Source organism: Vombatus ursinus, unplaced genomic scaffold (assembly GCF_900497805.2).
Source record: "Vombatus ursinus unplaced genomic scaffold, bare-nosed wombat genome assembly UNPS02004596.1, whole genome shotgun sequence".
Taxonomy (NCBI): Eukaryota; Metazoa; Chordata; class Mammalia; order Diprotodontia; family Vombatidae; genus Vombatus; species Vombatus ursinus.
Window position 1 is genome coordinate 1,171,531 of NW_020944374.1, and position 14,070 is coordinate 1,185,600.

A 14,070-nucleotide genomic window follows, 5' to 3' on the forward strand; every position below is an offset into this window, starting at 1 on the left:
ACACACACACACACACACACACACACACACACACACACACACACACATATATATATATTTTTTTTTCCTCCACAGTTTCCCCCAGGACCATCCTTTTTCAATTTCCAGAAAGCTTTGCTTCCTTCTTCTGTACTTAAAGAAGTAATTATACTTTATTTATTTTAACATTCATTTAAAAAATATATGTTCCCAATTCTCTCCCTCCAGACCCTTCTCTATCCATTGAGAAGGAAAACAATATGATACCAATTATACATGTGAAGTCATGCAAAACATATTTCTATCTTAACCATGTTTCAAAAAAGTAGTACTACTTTAAAGACACCCAAAAGAGAAAAAAAAGAAGCCAAATAAAATCAGGATAATGGATGAAGAAATTGAAAATACATCTGAAAGTCTGTGTAAAGTGCAACCCTTGTGGCCTTTCCATCTCTGCAAAAGGATGGGACAGGGCTGACTTGTCATGTCTCTTCCTTCAAGACAAGCTTCATTTTGCAACATTCACTTTTGATTGTTTTGTATGTGGTTGTTCTTTCCATGTACATTGTTATGGTCACTGGGTATATTATTGTCTTGGCTTTACTTTCTGTACTTTACATCAATTCATGCAGATCTTTCCATGTTGCTCTATATTTGTCACAATCAACATTTCTCACAACAGAGTAATATTCCAATACATTCATATACCACAATTTGTCTAGCCATTCCCCAACTAATGAACATTTACTTTGTTTCCAATTCTTTGCTATCACAAAAAGTGCTGCTATAAATATTTTAGTGTATCTGGTAACTTGTTTTCCTATCAATGACTTCCTCGAGGTATAAGCCTAGTAATGGAAACTCTGGGTCAAAGGATTGGGTATCTTAGTCATCTTATTTGTATAACTCTTAATTCTTTTTTCAAAATGGTCAGACTGATTTACAATTCCACCAACAATGCATTAGAGTACCTATTTTCCCACAACCTCTCCAATAATGACAATTCCCATCATTTATCATCTCTGCTTATTTGCAAGGTGTGAGGAGAAACATCAGGGTGGTTTTGACTTGCATTTCTCTTATTATTGGTGATTGAAAGCATTCTTTCATATGGTTGTTAATAGTCTTCAAGTCCTTTTTTGAGGCATGACCTGTTCTTGATGAAGTCATGCAAGCTCCTTGCAATCACCATTTCCTTTGCTAAATGTTCACTATCTCATTAATGATCCATTCCAGAATTTTCCAGGAATCAGTTTCCAAACTCTGTTCTTTTCTCGTGTTTTGAAAACCAAGACAGCATTTATCCTTCTCCAGTCTTGTGTTCTCTCTCTCCTGTACCCTCTGATTTTTCAAATGCCACTGACAGTCATTTAGCAATCCTAGTTGCCAGTTCTTTCAATACCTGAGGGTTTCATTATCAGGGCCAGGCAAGGGCAGCGAGGTTCTCTCTTACTATCTCCATGCCTATCTTGGATATCAACTCCCTGTTAGCCATTTTTGTTCCTCCATTTCCAACACAAAGATGATTGCCCTTGAACAAAATTAGAATTGAGCGGCTCTGGCCTCTCTCTGTTACCATACCCTATCTATCCATTCTTTGACTTTTTCTATTTCTCTTGGTATTGCTTTAAAAGAAAATCATACCCTTTTTGGTTGTCCCTAGCTTCTTTCATCAGCTTCACCTTTTTCTAAGCTCTTATATTCCTCCTCCATTATCTGGTCTTGTTTCCTTTTTCTGTACATTTCTTTTAAAAAAATAATTACAACTTATTTATTTTACCATTAAATTTTCAAAATTTGAGCTCCCAATTCTCTTCCTCTCTCGAGCTCCTCCCCCACCCTTTGAGAAGGCAAGTAATATGTTATCAATTATATACACGAAGTCATGCAAAACATATTTCTATATTAGCCATGTTGCAAAAAAACGTGAAAAAAATAAAGAAATATGATTTAATCTGCGCTCAGAGTCCATTGTTCTCTCTCTGGATACAGAGAGCATTTTTCTTTATGAATCCATTGGAATTGTCTTGGATCATTGCATTATTTAGAATAGCTAAGTTTTTCCACAGTTGATCATCATTACAATATTTATTACTGTGAACAATGTTGCTGTGAACAATGCTCTGCTCACTTCGCTTTGCATCAGTTCTTATAAGTCTTCCCAGGTTTCTACATATCTTTTTAAATGCTAAGTTAGTTGGTAAGTTCCTTGCACATCTGTATTAGTATATTCAGAAAATCCTCATCTTTTCTCCTCATTGGAATTTGTTCCCCTCTGTGTCTTCAGAATTTCATTATTGAGAGTTTTCTATCCTTCCTGTGCTGACTAGTCCTATGGGGTTTGAATCCCTGGGATACTGCCTATACTTTCACTAAGCCCTTAGAAACATATTTTCCCCAAATCCAGAGTGTGTCTCAGACTAGCAATCAGCCTCTCTCTCCTCCATCACCAAATAAAGGAGGTAGTGGTTCCTTCCCCCCAATATCCCCATCATTTCCACCCTAGAAAACAATTTCCCCCTGTAAGTGAGAACCAGATGCAGTACAGAAGTTCTCCTTACTGGTTCCTACAGCTTGTGAAGGAAAAAATTAGCATTAAAGCAAGTCAAGCAATTATTCACTGCTTTACTTTTGTTAGAGAGAGATGTCTGGATGACAAAGATCTGCAATCACTACTGAATTTCCTCATATGTGTACGCTTTCTTAATATACCTTGGCTACATACCCCTTTATGTGTACTTTGAGTAAATGAAATTACTACTTTCCTCTTCTATAAATTGAGAGGTTGGACCTAAATGATCTCTAAGTTCCCTTTCAACTATGCTATCTCATGAGCCCATGGGTAAGCCACTTCTCCATTGTGACTTCCTGCACCTTCCTCACTCTCCTACCATCTCCACCCGCTGGAAACTTGGACTCTACCCAGCAATGTGCTAGTAAATGTTTGTGATGTGCTGGTAAAATATTTAACAACCAGCTGTGGGGGAGACGGGGAATACACATAGCACAATTTTAACTTTAATCTGCATTTTTACCATTGTCTCCATAACTTTTTTAAGTACAGACAATTGACAAAACAATAAATCAAAACCCTAATTTGTAACATCTGCCAATTTCCAAGATGTAAATGCTCACACCAAATATTTAACAATCAGACCAAGCTGGCTCTAGTGCACCTCTGACTCCTCTGTGGTGAGTGCTTTGTCAGAAACCAGATCACCATGGTTTTGTCACTTCCTGAAGTCTCCTTGCATTTCCCTTAAGAAAGTATTATACCACCCATAACCCTTTTATGTGTTATATTATATATTATCATATATGCTTAAGGGGAATATTGCCTTGTTTACCTTTATTGTATCCTCATCATTTAGCACAATGCCTGACACATAACAAGCACTTAATAAATGCTCTATCTCAGTTTCTTCCTCTGTAAAATGAGGGGTTTGGAAAAATAATAACAAGATTCATTTGGAAGAACAAAAGGTCCAGAATATCAAGAGAACTAATGAAAAGAAATGCAGGGGAAGGTGGCTTAGCCATTTCAGATCTTAAATTGTATTATAAAAGAGCAATCATCAAAACTGCTTGGTACTGGCTAAGAAACAGAGTGGTGGATCAGTGGAATAGGTTAAGTATGCAAGACACAGTAGTCAATGACTATAGTAATCTATTATTTGATAAACCCAAAGACCCCAGCTTCTGGGATAAGAACACACTCTTTGAAAAAAGCTGCTGGGAAAACTGGAAAAGAGTATGGCAGAAACTAGGCATAGACCAAAATCTCACACCATATACCAAAATAAAGTCAAAATGGGTTCATGATTTAGATATAAAGGTTGATACTATAAGCAAACTGGGAGAGCAAGGAATAGTTTACCTGTCAGATCTATGAAGAACAGAAGAATTCATGACCAAACAGGAGATAGAGAACATTACAAAAAGCAAAATGGATAATTTTTATTACATCAAATTGAAAATTTTTGCACAAACAAAGCCAATGAAAATAAGATTACAAGGAAGGTAGAAAATTGGGGAAGAAGTTTTACAACCAGTCTCTCTGATAAGGACCTCATTTCTAAAACATATAGAGAATTAAGTCAAATTTATAAGAATACAAGCCATTCCCCAATTGATAAATGGTCAAAGGATATGAACAAACAGTTCTCAGATGAAGAAATTAAAGCCATTTATAGTCATATGAAAAAATGCTCTAAATCACTATTGATTAGAGAAATGCAAATCAAAACAACTCTGAGGTACCACATCACACCTAGCAGAATGGCCAACATGACAAAACAGGAAAATGATAAATGTTGGAGAAGATGTGGGAAAATTGGAACACTAATGCACTGTTGGTGGAGTTGCAAAATGATCCAATCATTTTGGAGAGCAATTCGGAACTATGCCCAAAGGGCTATAAAAATGTGCATACCCTTTGACCCAGTAAAAGCACTTCTAGGGCTATATCCCAAAGAGATCACACAAACGGGAAAAGGACCCACATGTACAAAAATATTGATAGCAGTTCTTTTTGTGGTGGCAAAAAATTGGAAATTAAGAGGATGCTCATCAATTGGGGAATGGCTGAGCAAGTTGTGGTGTATGAATGTGATGGCATACTATTGTGCTATAAGAAATGATGAACAGGCTGACTTCAGAAAAACCTGGAAAGACTTGTATGGTCTGATGCTGAGTGAAGTGAGCAGAACCAAGAGAACTTGGTACACAATAACAACCACGTTGTGTGATGACTAATATTGCTAAACTTAACCCTTCCTGGCAATGCAAGGATCTAAGACATCTCCAGAGGCCTTGTGATGGAAAATGTTATTCACATCCAAAGAAAGAACTATGGAAGTCGAACCGCTATTTTTTTTCTCTTCTGTTGAGTTTTGTTTCCTCTTTCTCATGATTCCTCCTATTGGTTTTAATTTTTACTTACAACATCACTAATGTGAAAATATGTTTTTTTATTTTTTTTTATTTTTAGTTTTCAACATTTACTTCCACAAGATTTTGAGTTCCACATTTTCACCCCATCTCGCCCCTCCCCCCACCCCAAGGTGGCATGCATTCTGAATACCCCTTCCCCTAGCCTGCTTTCCCTGTTATCTCTCCCCCGCTTCCCCTTCTATTTTCCTGTAGGGCAGGATAGATTTGTGTACCCCATTTCCTGTATTTCTTATTTCCCAGTTGCATGTGAAAACTTTTTTTTAAACGTGTGTTTTTAAACTTTGGGTTCCAAATTTTCTCCCTTCCTCCCTCCCCACCCACTCTCATTGAAAAGGCAAGCAACTTAATATAGGCTATACTTGTGCAGTTATGCAAAACACTTCCATAGTAGACATGCTGTGAAAAACTAACTCCATTTCCCTTAATCCTATCCTGCCCCCCATTTATTCTATTCTTTCTTTTGGCCCTGTCCCTCCTCAGAAGTATTTGCTTCTGATTACCCCCTTTCCCAATCTGCCCTCCTCTCTATCATCCCCCTACTCTCTTGTCCCCTTCCCCTCCTATTTTCCTGTAGGGTAAGACAGATTTCCACACCCAATTGAGTGTGTATGTTATACCCTCCTTAAGTCAAATCTTATGAGAATAAGATTCACTCATTTCCTCTCACCTTCCCCTGGTTTCCCTTCACTGTAAGAGCCTTTTCTGTTCTGTTTTTTTGTGAGATAATTTACCCCGTTCTACCTTCTTTCCCTTTCTTCTTCTCCTAGTATAATCCTCTCTCACCCCTTAATTTTATTCTCCAGATATGACCCCTTCATCTTCAACTCACCCTGTGCCCTCTATCTATCTATGTATCTATGTATCTATGTATCTATCTATCTATCTATATATATATACATATATATATATACATACACATAATTTTTTTCCCTCCAACTACCCTAATACTGACAAAGGTCTTATGAGTTACAAATATCATCTTTCCATGCAGGAATGTAAACAGTTCAACCTTAATAAGTCTCTTATGATTTCTCTTTCCTGTTTACCTCTTCATGTTCCACTTGAGTCTTGTATTAGAAAGTCAAATTTTCTATTCAGCTCTGGTCTTTTCATCAAGAATGCTTGAAAGTCCTCTATTTCACTGAATGACCATTTTTCCCCTGAAGAATTATACTCAGTTTTGCTGGGTAGGTGATTCTTGGTTGTAATCCTATTTCCTTTGCTCTCCGGAATATTATATTCCATACCCTGCGGTCCCTTAATGTAGAAGCAGCTAAATCTTGTGTTATCCTGATTGTGTTTCCACAATACTTGAATTGTTTCTTTCTGGCTGGTTGTAATATTTTCTCCTTGACCTGGGAACTCTGGAATTTGGCTACAATATTCCTAGGAGTTTTCCTTTGGGGATCTCTTTCAGGAGGAGATTGGTGGATTCTTTCAATTTCTATTTTGCCCTCTGGTTCTAAAATATCAGGGCAGTTTTCCTTGATCATTTCTTGAAAGATGATGTCTAGGCTCTTTTTTTGATTATGGCTTTCAGACAGTCCAATGATTTTTAAATTCTCTCACCTGAATCTATTTTCCAGGTCAGTTGTTTTTCCAATGAGATATTTCACATTGTTTTCTAATTTTTCATTCTTTTGGATTTGTTTTACAGTGTCTTGATTTCTCATAAAGTCATTAGCTTCCAATTGCTCTATTCTAATTTTTAAGGAAGTATTTTCTTCAGTGATCTTTTGGACTTCCTTTTCCATTTGGCCAATTTTGCTTTTTAGGGCATTCTTCTCCTCATTGGCTTTTTGGACCTCTTTTGCCATTTGGGTTAGGCTATTTTTTAAGGTGTTATTTTCTTCAGTATTTTTTTGGGTCTCTTTTTTTGGGTCAACAGCAAGCTGTTGACTTGCTTTTTATGATTTTTTTGCATCACTCTCAGTTTTTCCTCTACTTCTCTTACTTGCTTCTCAAAATCCCTTTTGAGCTCTTCCAAGGCCTGGGACTGATTCATATTTTTCTTGGAGGCTTTGGATGTAGGAACTTTGGCTTTGTTGTCTTCTTCTGGTCATATGTTTCGATCTTCTTTGTCACCAAAGTAAGAAAATATAGTCTGACCCTTTTTGCGCTGCTTGCTCATGATCCCAACCAATTACTTGAGTTTTAAACTCTTTGTTAAGGTAAGAGTCTGTTTCCAATGTGGAGAATGTACTGTCCCAAGCTTTGGGGGTTTGTACAGCTGTTTTCAGAGATACTTCTAGGGACCTGAAAAGTGTCAGTTCTTCCAAGGTGCTATGATAAGGGGTAAGGTGTTTCCTCTCCACCACCACAACAAGCTCCACCATGCCAGCGCTCCTCCTCGCCCCAGGACCGCCCCTCAGAACTCTGACCCAGATCCAAGCACAGGTAAAGCAAGAGATTCCTGCCTCAGCACTGGCAAAGAGATCCCTGCAATTCCCCTCTGATCAGCCACTCGATTCCCCCTCAGTCTGTGGGCCGGAAGCTCAGAAGCCAGCCGCTGCCCTCAAGGCAGCTGAGATCTAGCTTCTTCTCTCACCACAGTAACAGACTTTTCCCACTGACCTTCTAAGTTGTCTTTGGCGTTTGTGGGTTGAGAAGTCTGGAAACCTTCACAGCTACCCGCAATTCAGTGTTCTGAGGCCTGCTCCAGGGTTGCTGCAGCCTGCGCGCCCACACCGAACTGTGCTCCTCTCCCAGCCCAGCGCGATATACCTTTACGATCAGCCATCCAGGCTGTCTTGGGCTGGAAATTTGTTTTACTCCATTTTTCTTTTTTGTGGGTTCTGCTGCTTTAGAATTTGTTTAGAGCCATTTTTTGTAGGTATTTGGAGGGATTTGGGGGAGAGCTCTAGCAAGTCACTGCTTTCCCTCTGCCATCTTGGCTCCACCCCCCAAAAATATGTTTAATAGGAATGTATATGTATAGCCTATATCAGATTGTGTGCCATCTTGGGGAGGGTGGTAGGGAGGAAGGGGGAGAAAAGTTTTAAATTCAAAAGCATGTGGAAGTAATTATTGAAAAATCAAAATAAATTAATTTTAAAAAAAAGGACAGGACCAATGCAGGACCAAATCAACATGGATGAGGAACTATTTGGACAGTGCAGAAGTGAGGTGAAATGTAATATGTAATAATAATAACTCAGCAGTCCTGGAAACTGCTTTGTGTTCTGATAAGGTTTAAAGCTCAACCCCCTGGGAGAGTATAACAGTTACTATAAGTAAAGTTACTGATTCCTGTAAAGTTAAAAAAAAATGAGGGGTTTGGACTAGATGGCCTCAGAAGCCCCTTCTGGCTCTATATTGGTGAGCCTACATGTTGTAACAAGTGACCTTGCCTCTCTAGGCCTCAGTTTTCTCCTTTGTAAAATGAGGATTTCTTTGTAAGACAAGGAAATTTCTTCCACTTTTAATGTCCTGTCCGTGATCCATAGGAAGCTTAAGCTTGGACAAGCTTTAAGTCAGGAAAGTATAATTGTGTTCCACGCTGCTAAGAAATCATACTGGATAGTTGAGTCCTGAGCCTAAATAAGGAAATGCACCAGGGTTGAAAAAATATTCACAGGGGAAGGAGGGCTGCTATGCCCTGGGAGGAGAGACAAGTACTAAGAATTACTATAGGAAGGAAAGTTAGGTGTCAATCACCTCATTTTGATGCCCGTGTGTATTAAAAAGGGCACAGAGATTGTCTCGTGCAATGGTCAGAGATTAGGTAGGTCCCCTTGAGGTCACAGATCTTGATCTGAAAGAGATCTTAGAGGCTGTCTAATCAAATCCTCTCATTTTAAGAAGAAAGAAACTGGGATTCAGAGAGATGAATTAACTTGTCCATGGTCTCTCTGGTAGTAAGTTTCGGAGGAGGGATGGTGGTTAGCTAGGCTCTGAGGGGAGGGAGACAGAAATGCAGAAGAATTCCTGTTTAGGCAATGTACAAGATAAGAGAACAGTTTGTCCTTACTGGAGAGAATGAACACACCCTCCTTCAGCATATAAAATGAGTTTCCAAAATCAAACAAGTACTCACGTAAAATCTTAACTAGCAAGGACACCTGTTAGACTTTTTCTACTTGAAGTTGGTTCTCACTGAAACTCTCCCACCATCCCACCCCCCACCTCCAGCTATGATCTCCTTTACCTCCAGTGACATGCCCAAAATCCTTTTATATTTTTGAGAAGATCAAAACTCTCCCTTGGAATGTGCCACTTTGAAGTGAGTACTCCACTGATCACTTCCAGTTAGCACAGATGGCAGTTGGCTTTGAAAAAGAGATCTGAACTTCCCAGCTGAGACATCCATCACTGGGAGAAAGAGTTTGTGGAACTGGTCCCCTCTGTAGGAAAACAAATAGATGTGACTCACCTCCCTTGCTCCCAAGCTGTAGCCCACCACCAGCCCCCAGACATGGTCCTGCCCACTTCTCTGACCTTCTCACTTCTCGAATGCTACCTTTGCCAGTAAAACTGTGGAGCCCCTTGACAACCTCTGCTCAGATCCAAATCTGGCAGCAGCATCTGGGGGTTGTGAAGAGCCCCCACCCCTAAATGTGACCCTTGCTAGACAAACATGATGTCTGTATTCCATGGGAATCACTTCTTTGAGTTAAAGGATTAAAAGCCTCTGGGAACAGCAAATACATTTTTTGTGAGAGGTCCAAACTAATCAACCATAGAATCCAAGGATGTTAGATACAGAGTTGGAAGGGACCTGAGACCACTTTCCCTCATTTTTAACTAATAAAGAAACAGATCCATAAGAAATGAAGTGACTTGCCCAAGGTCACACATAGAATCCTAGATCTAGAGCAGGAAGGAAATCTTAGAGGCCACTGAGTCCAGCCTCTCATTTTACAGATGAGGAAACTGAGGCACAGGAAGGTGAAGAAGATGGCTTTAAATTGCACAGGTAGGAAAGCCAGGATTCCAACCCAACCAATCAATAGACATTTATGAAATGTCTACTATGTAGCAGGCTGTACAGATACAAAGACAAAAAACTAACTCCTCCTTGGCCTCAAGAAGCTTACATTCTATACACATTGTGTGAAGAGAGTTCAAGATTCATAGCCTGTTCAACTGAGGTTTAAGTCTAAACTCTACTACAGAATAAAAGGGTGACCTTGGGCAAGTCAGTTAACTCCTAGAAGTCTCTCTGTTTGTTAAGTAAGGATGGTCATAATTATAATTAAACAATCAATTACCAAGCACTTATTAAGCCACAGTGTTCTAGGTGCTGGGAATCTAAAGACAAAAGTGAGAGAGTCTCTGCCCTCAGGGAGCTTGTACTTTAATGGGGAGCTACAACATATTTAATAGGAGAATGGGGGCCGGGTAAGTGACAGTACAGTGGGTGGAGGCAGAAGGCAACTGATTGCCATGGCTTTGGGAGTAGCAATGGTAGTATCCATTTGATGAGTCTTCTAAGATGTGAGAAGGTTGAGGGAAGCAGGCAAGGCGGAAAGTAAACAAATGCACAGAGTTCAGATGGCAAGATACCCACCACAGTGATATCCTGTTGTCCTGGTGGATGGAATGTGAAATATTGTCTGAGACTGTTTAGATACAATGGTTTAGGGGCATTTGCACCCACTCACCCACCAATCAGGATAGCTTAGTCCTGGGTTAGCATTCCAAAGCTGAGTAGATTTGCTAAGGCAGGGAGGAGGCAAGGAGATAGATGTCTGGAGGTCCAGATTCAGAGGGTCCCGACTCCTGGTGGGAAGAATAGGGGCATTTGGCAGGGAAGATTGCCACCAGAAATATTGTGTTGATCAGCTGTGCAATAAAGAGGAATATTTTCACCTGGAGCAAAAAACCTTGAGGGTGGGACACTTTCTTAATTCACCCTCTGTTGCCTCACCCCTCTGATTGGAGAGCTGGAGAACTGAACACCAAAACTCCTCCCAAAGCCTTCCTTTATAGAGTTCACAACCTTCCTGGTAACTCCATTTTCTATTAGCAGCACTGCTTGGCTTTACCCCAAGGAATCACGCGCCTCCCCTTACACCCTTGCAGGATACCCTGTAGTGGGCATGGTCCCCTCTCTAGCTTCCTTTCGTGTGTTGTCTTTTCCTGTTAGATTGTAAGCTCCTTGAGGGTAAGGACTGTCTCCTTCTCTTATGTGTATCCCCAGAGCTTGGCACAGTGCCTGGCACATAGTAGGCATTTAACGAGTTGAACTGGGAGACAGTGAAAACAAGATTACCACAAAGGACTCAGCTGTGTCAGTCCAACTCCTTCATTGTATGTAGGAAGTGAGGCCTAGGGAAAAGAAGGGACTTGCCCAAGGTCACAAATAGGCTCCTAGATCTAGAGCAGGAAGGACCCTCACAGACCATCTAGTCCAACACCCCTCATTTTTTTACAGAGGAGGAAACTGAGGCTTAGGGAGGGGAAGGGACTTGCTCAGAGTCACAATGGCAATGAGGGTTAGAAATGTGATATGTACCTAGGCTGTCTGATTGCAGAGCCAGCATTCTTTCTGCTATACTATGCCGCTTCTAGAGAAGAATTAGTCCCAGCCCTTAAGAAGTAAATAATAGTAAAATTGTTTAAAATAGTTCTCGTTTTCTAGTGTTTTAGGGTTTCCAAAAGTCTCAAGGAACTCCCCTTGCTATGAGGGGTTTGGGGAGAGGCAGGCTATAAGAAAGGGACACTACTATGCCCAAGGGAGATAGCCTGGGAGTGTTTGAACCTTACAGGGACAGCAAGCTAGGCTTCCCAGAGTATGGCGTCCCTCTCTCCTGGCCCATCTTTGCTCTAACCCTTTCAAGACAAGGGAAGTTCCATGGGCCCTTTAGAAACACTCAAATTCTAGAGAAATGGGAGTACAAGGTAAAGTTATAAGGATGGAAATTGTTGTGGGCAGGAAAAGTGAACACCCATAACATGGAAGTACCCTGGGTCAAAACCACATTTTGGGCTTGGCACAATTTTGATCAGATGAGCAAATAGAAGTAAAATGCTTTGTGATCATGAAACATGCTAGCCACACACTATAGATCAGATTAGGGAGCTACCACCCAGAAGAACAGGGCCTTAGAAGCCCTGGGCCGCAGGCATGGGACAGGAAAATGTACTTGCAAGGCACTGGGGAAAGGTTCATCCCAAGCATGTGCTGGTGGGCAAGGCAAGTCTGACGAAAACCCCTAGAGTTGAGCGTTTTCCTTAATTGTCTCTAAGTCAACCTTGATATTGTGGGCCTGAGCTTCTGTCAATTTCGTCTATTTCTGAAATCTGGTTATTCTTAATCTTGGTGTTTTTCATTATTTCCTTAATTCTGTGAGACACTGTGGCTTTCCCCTTTGCTTCCTCTCAGTGGCAGACTCATTTTTGTGGACTCTCCCACATACCTTCTTTTCACCTTCTTATTATCTAGCAATTTTGGTCTTCATGCCGATGGACCTGATTTCTTCTCAGCATCCACTGAGCTGGTAATAGCTGCTCATCTCCACTGAGCAGGCATTAGGAACAGTGTCACTCAGGGAGGGCAAGAGAAATGAGAGAAATGAGGGATGTTCAGCAATTTGGGTTGTTGTTTCTTGCCATCTCTCGTCTTTTGCATCGGCTCACTTTCATTTCTATTTTTGCCTGCATTAGAGTTCAGAGCCCACTTTTCTCTTCTGGCATTCTGGGTGTGGGGGATGATTTGTGGACATGGCAATCTGGTGTAGTAGAATTGGAGTCAAAGGAACCCAGGTTTGAATCCCAGCTCTGCTACCAACTATAGTATGACCTTGACCAAGTTACTTCACAGTTCTGTGCCTCAGTTTCCTCATTTGTAAAATCTGGGGGTTGTGGTACTGTGGGAAGAACACTGGCTCTGGAGTCAGAAGACGGGTTCAAATCCTTTCCCTAGTGATCACTATCAGTAATTAACATGATATAAGAAATATGAATCAGAATCAATAATTATTATTATTATTAACCTTAGGGAAGTCACTTCCCCTCCTTGGGCCGCCCCAGTTTCCTGCTCTGTAAAATGAGAAGGCTGAACCAGATAGCCTCAGTGGTCCCTTCCAGCTCTAGATCTAGGATTCTGTGAATAGGTCCTCAGGGAAAAGAAGGAGAAGGGAAAGGAATAAGCATTTATATAGTACCTACTATGTATCAGGCACCGGGCTAAGTATTTTTGCAAATATCTCACCTGATCCTCACAACAAACACATATTATTATCCCCATTTTACAGTAGAGGAAACTGAGGCAAACAGAGGTTAAATGACTTGCCTGGGGTTACACAATTACCAAGTAACTGAGGCTGGATTTGTACTCGGATCTTCCTGATTCTGGGTCCAGGGCTCTATCGACTGCAGAAAGTAGTTCATGAAGGCAGCAGCAAAGCAAAGTGGAGGCCATTTCTGATTATTTTTGAGAATTAGAAAAGAGTTCAACTCAATGACTTTGTAAATTTTCACTTGGTCCTTTGGTTTGCCAGATACTAACATCTTAGTTAGGTACCACCCAGATATCAGAAGCATAAGAAGACCTCTGCGGAGGATCTACAGAAAGCCTCAGACAAAGAATGGTCCAGGATGCTCTCAGGATGCTCTTCCAGGTCTGGAAGGATGAGCTATGATCTGACTGAGAACAGAAGACCAATATGGGTAAAACAGGTTAGTCATCTCTTGATAGAGAGGTGATGGACTGAATATGCAGAATGAAGCACGTTTGGGGCATGCTCACTCCTGGAATTTGTTTTGAGAGGAGATGGGAGCAAGTTAAAACAAATGCTTATTAATTGAATTTTTTTTTATTTTAAAAAGAATGTGAGTTCTTTGATGGTAGGCACTATCTTCTTTGCTTTTATTTGTATCCCCAGAACTAAGCACAGTGTTTGGCACATCACAAGTACTTAATAAACTCTCTATCAAAAATAAATTAATAGGTAAATAGATAAATGAATAAAATGAATGAGCAAATGGATGAATGAATGACTATTGATAAAAATCATCCAAGAAGTCAGGATACTCCTAAAATGTTTACAGCATACCTAGGAACATGTTAATGCTGAAAGGGATATAAGAATATCATCATCTTCTTCACCATCATCATCACCATCACCATCACCATCACCATCACCATCACCATCACCATCACCATCACCATCACCATCACCATCACCAAGATTG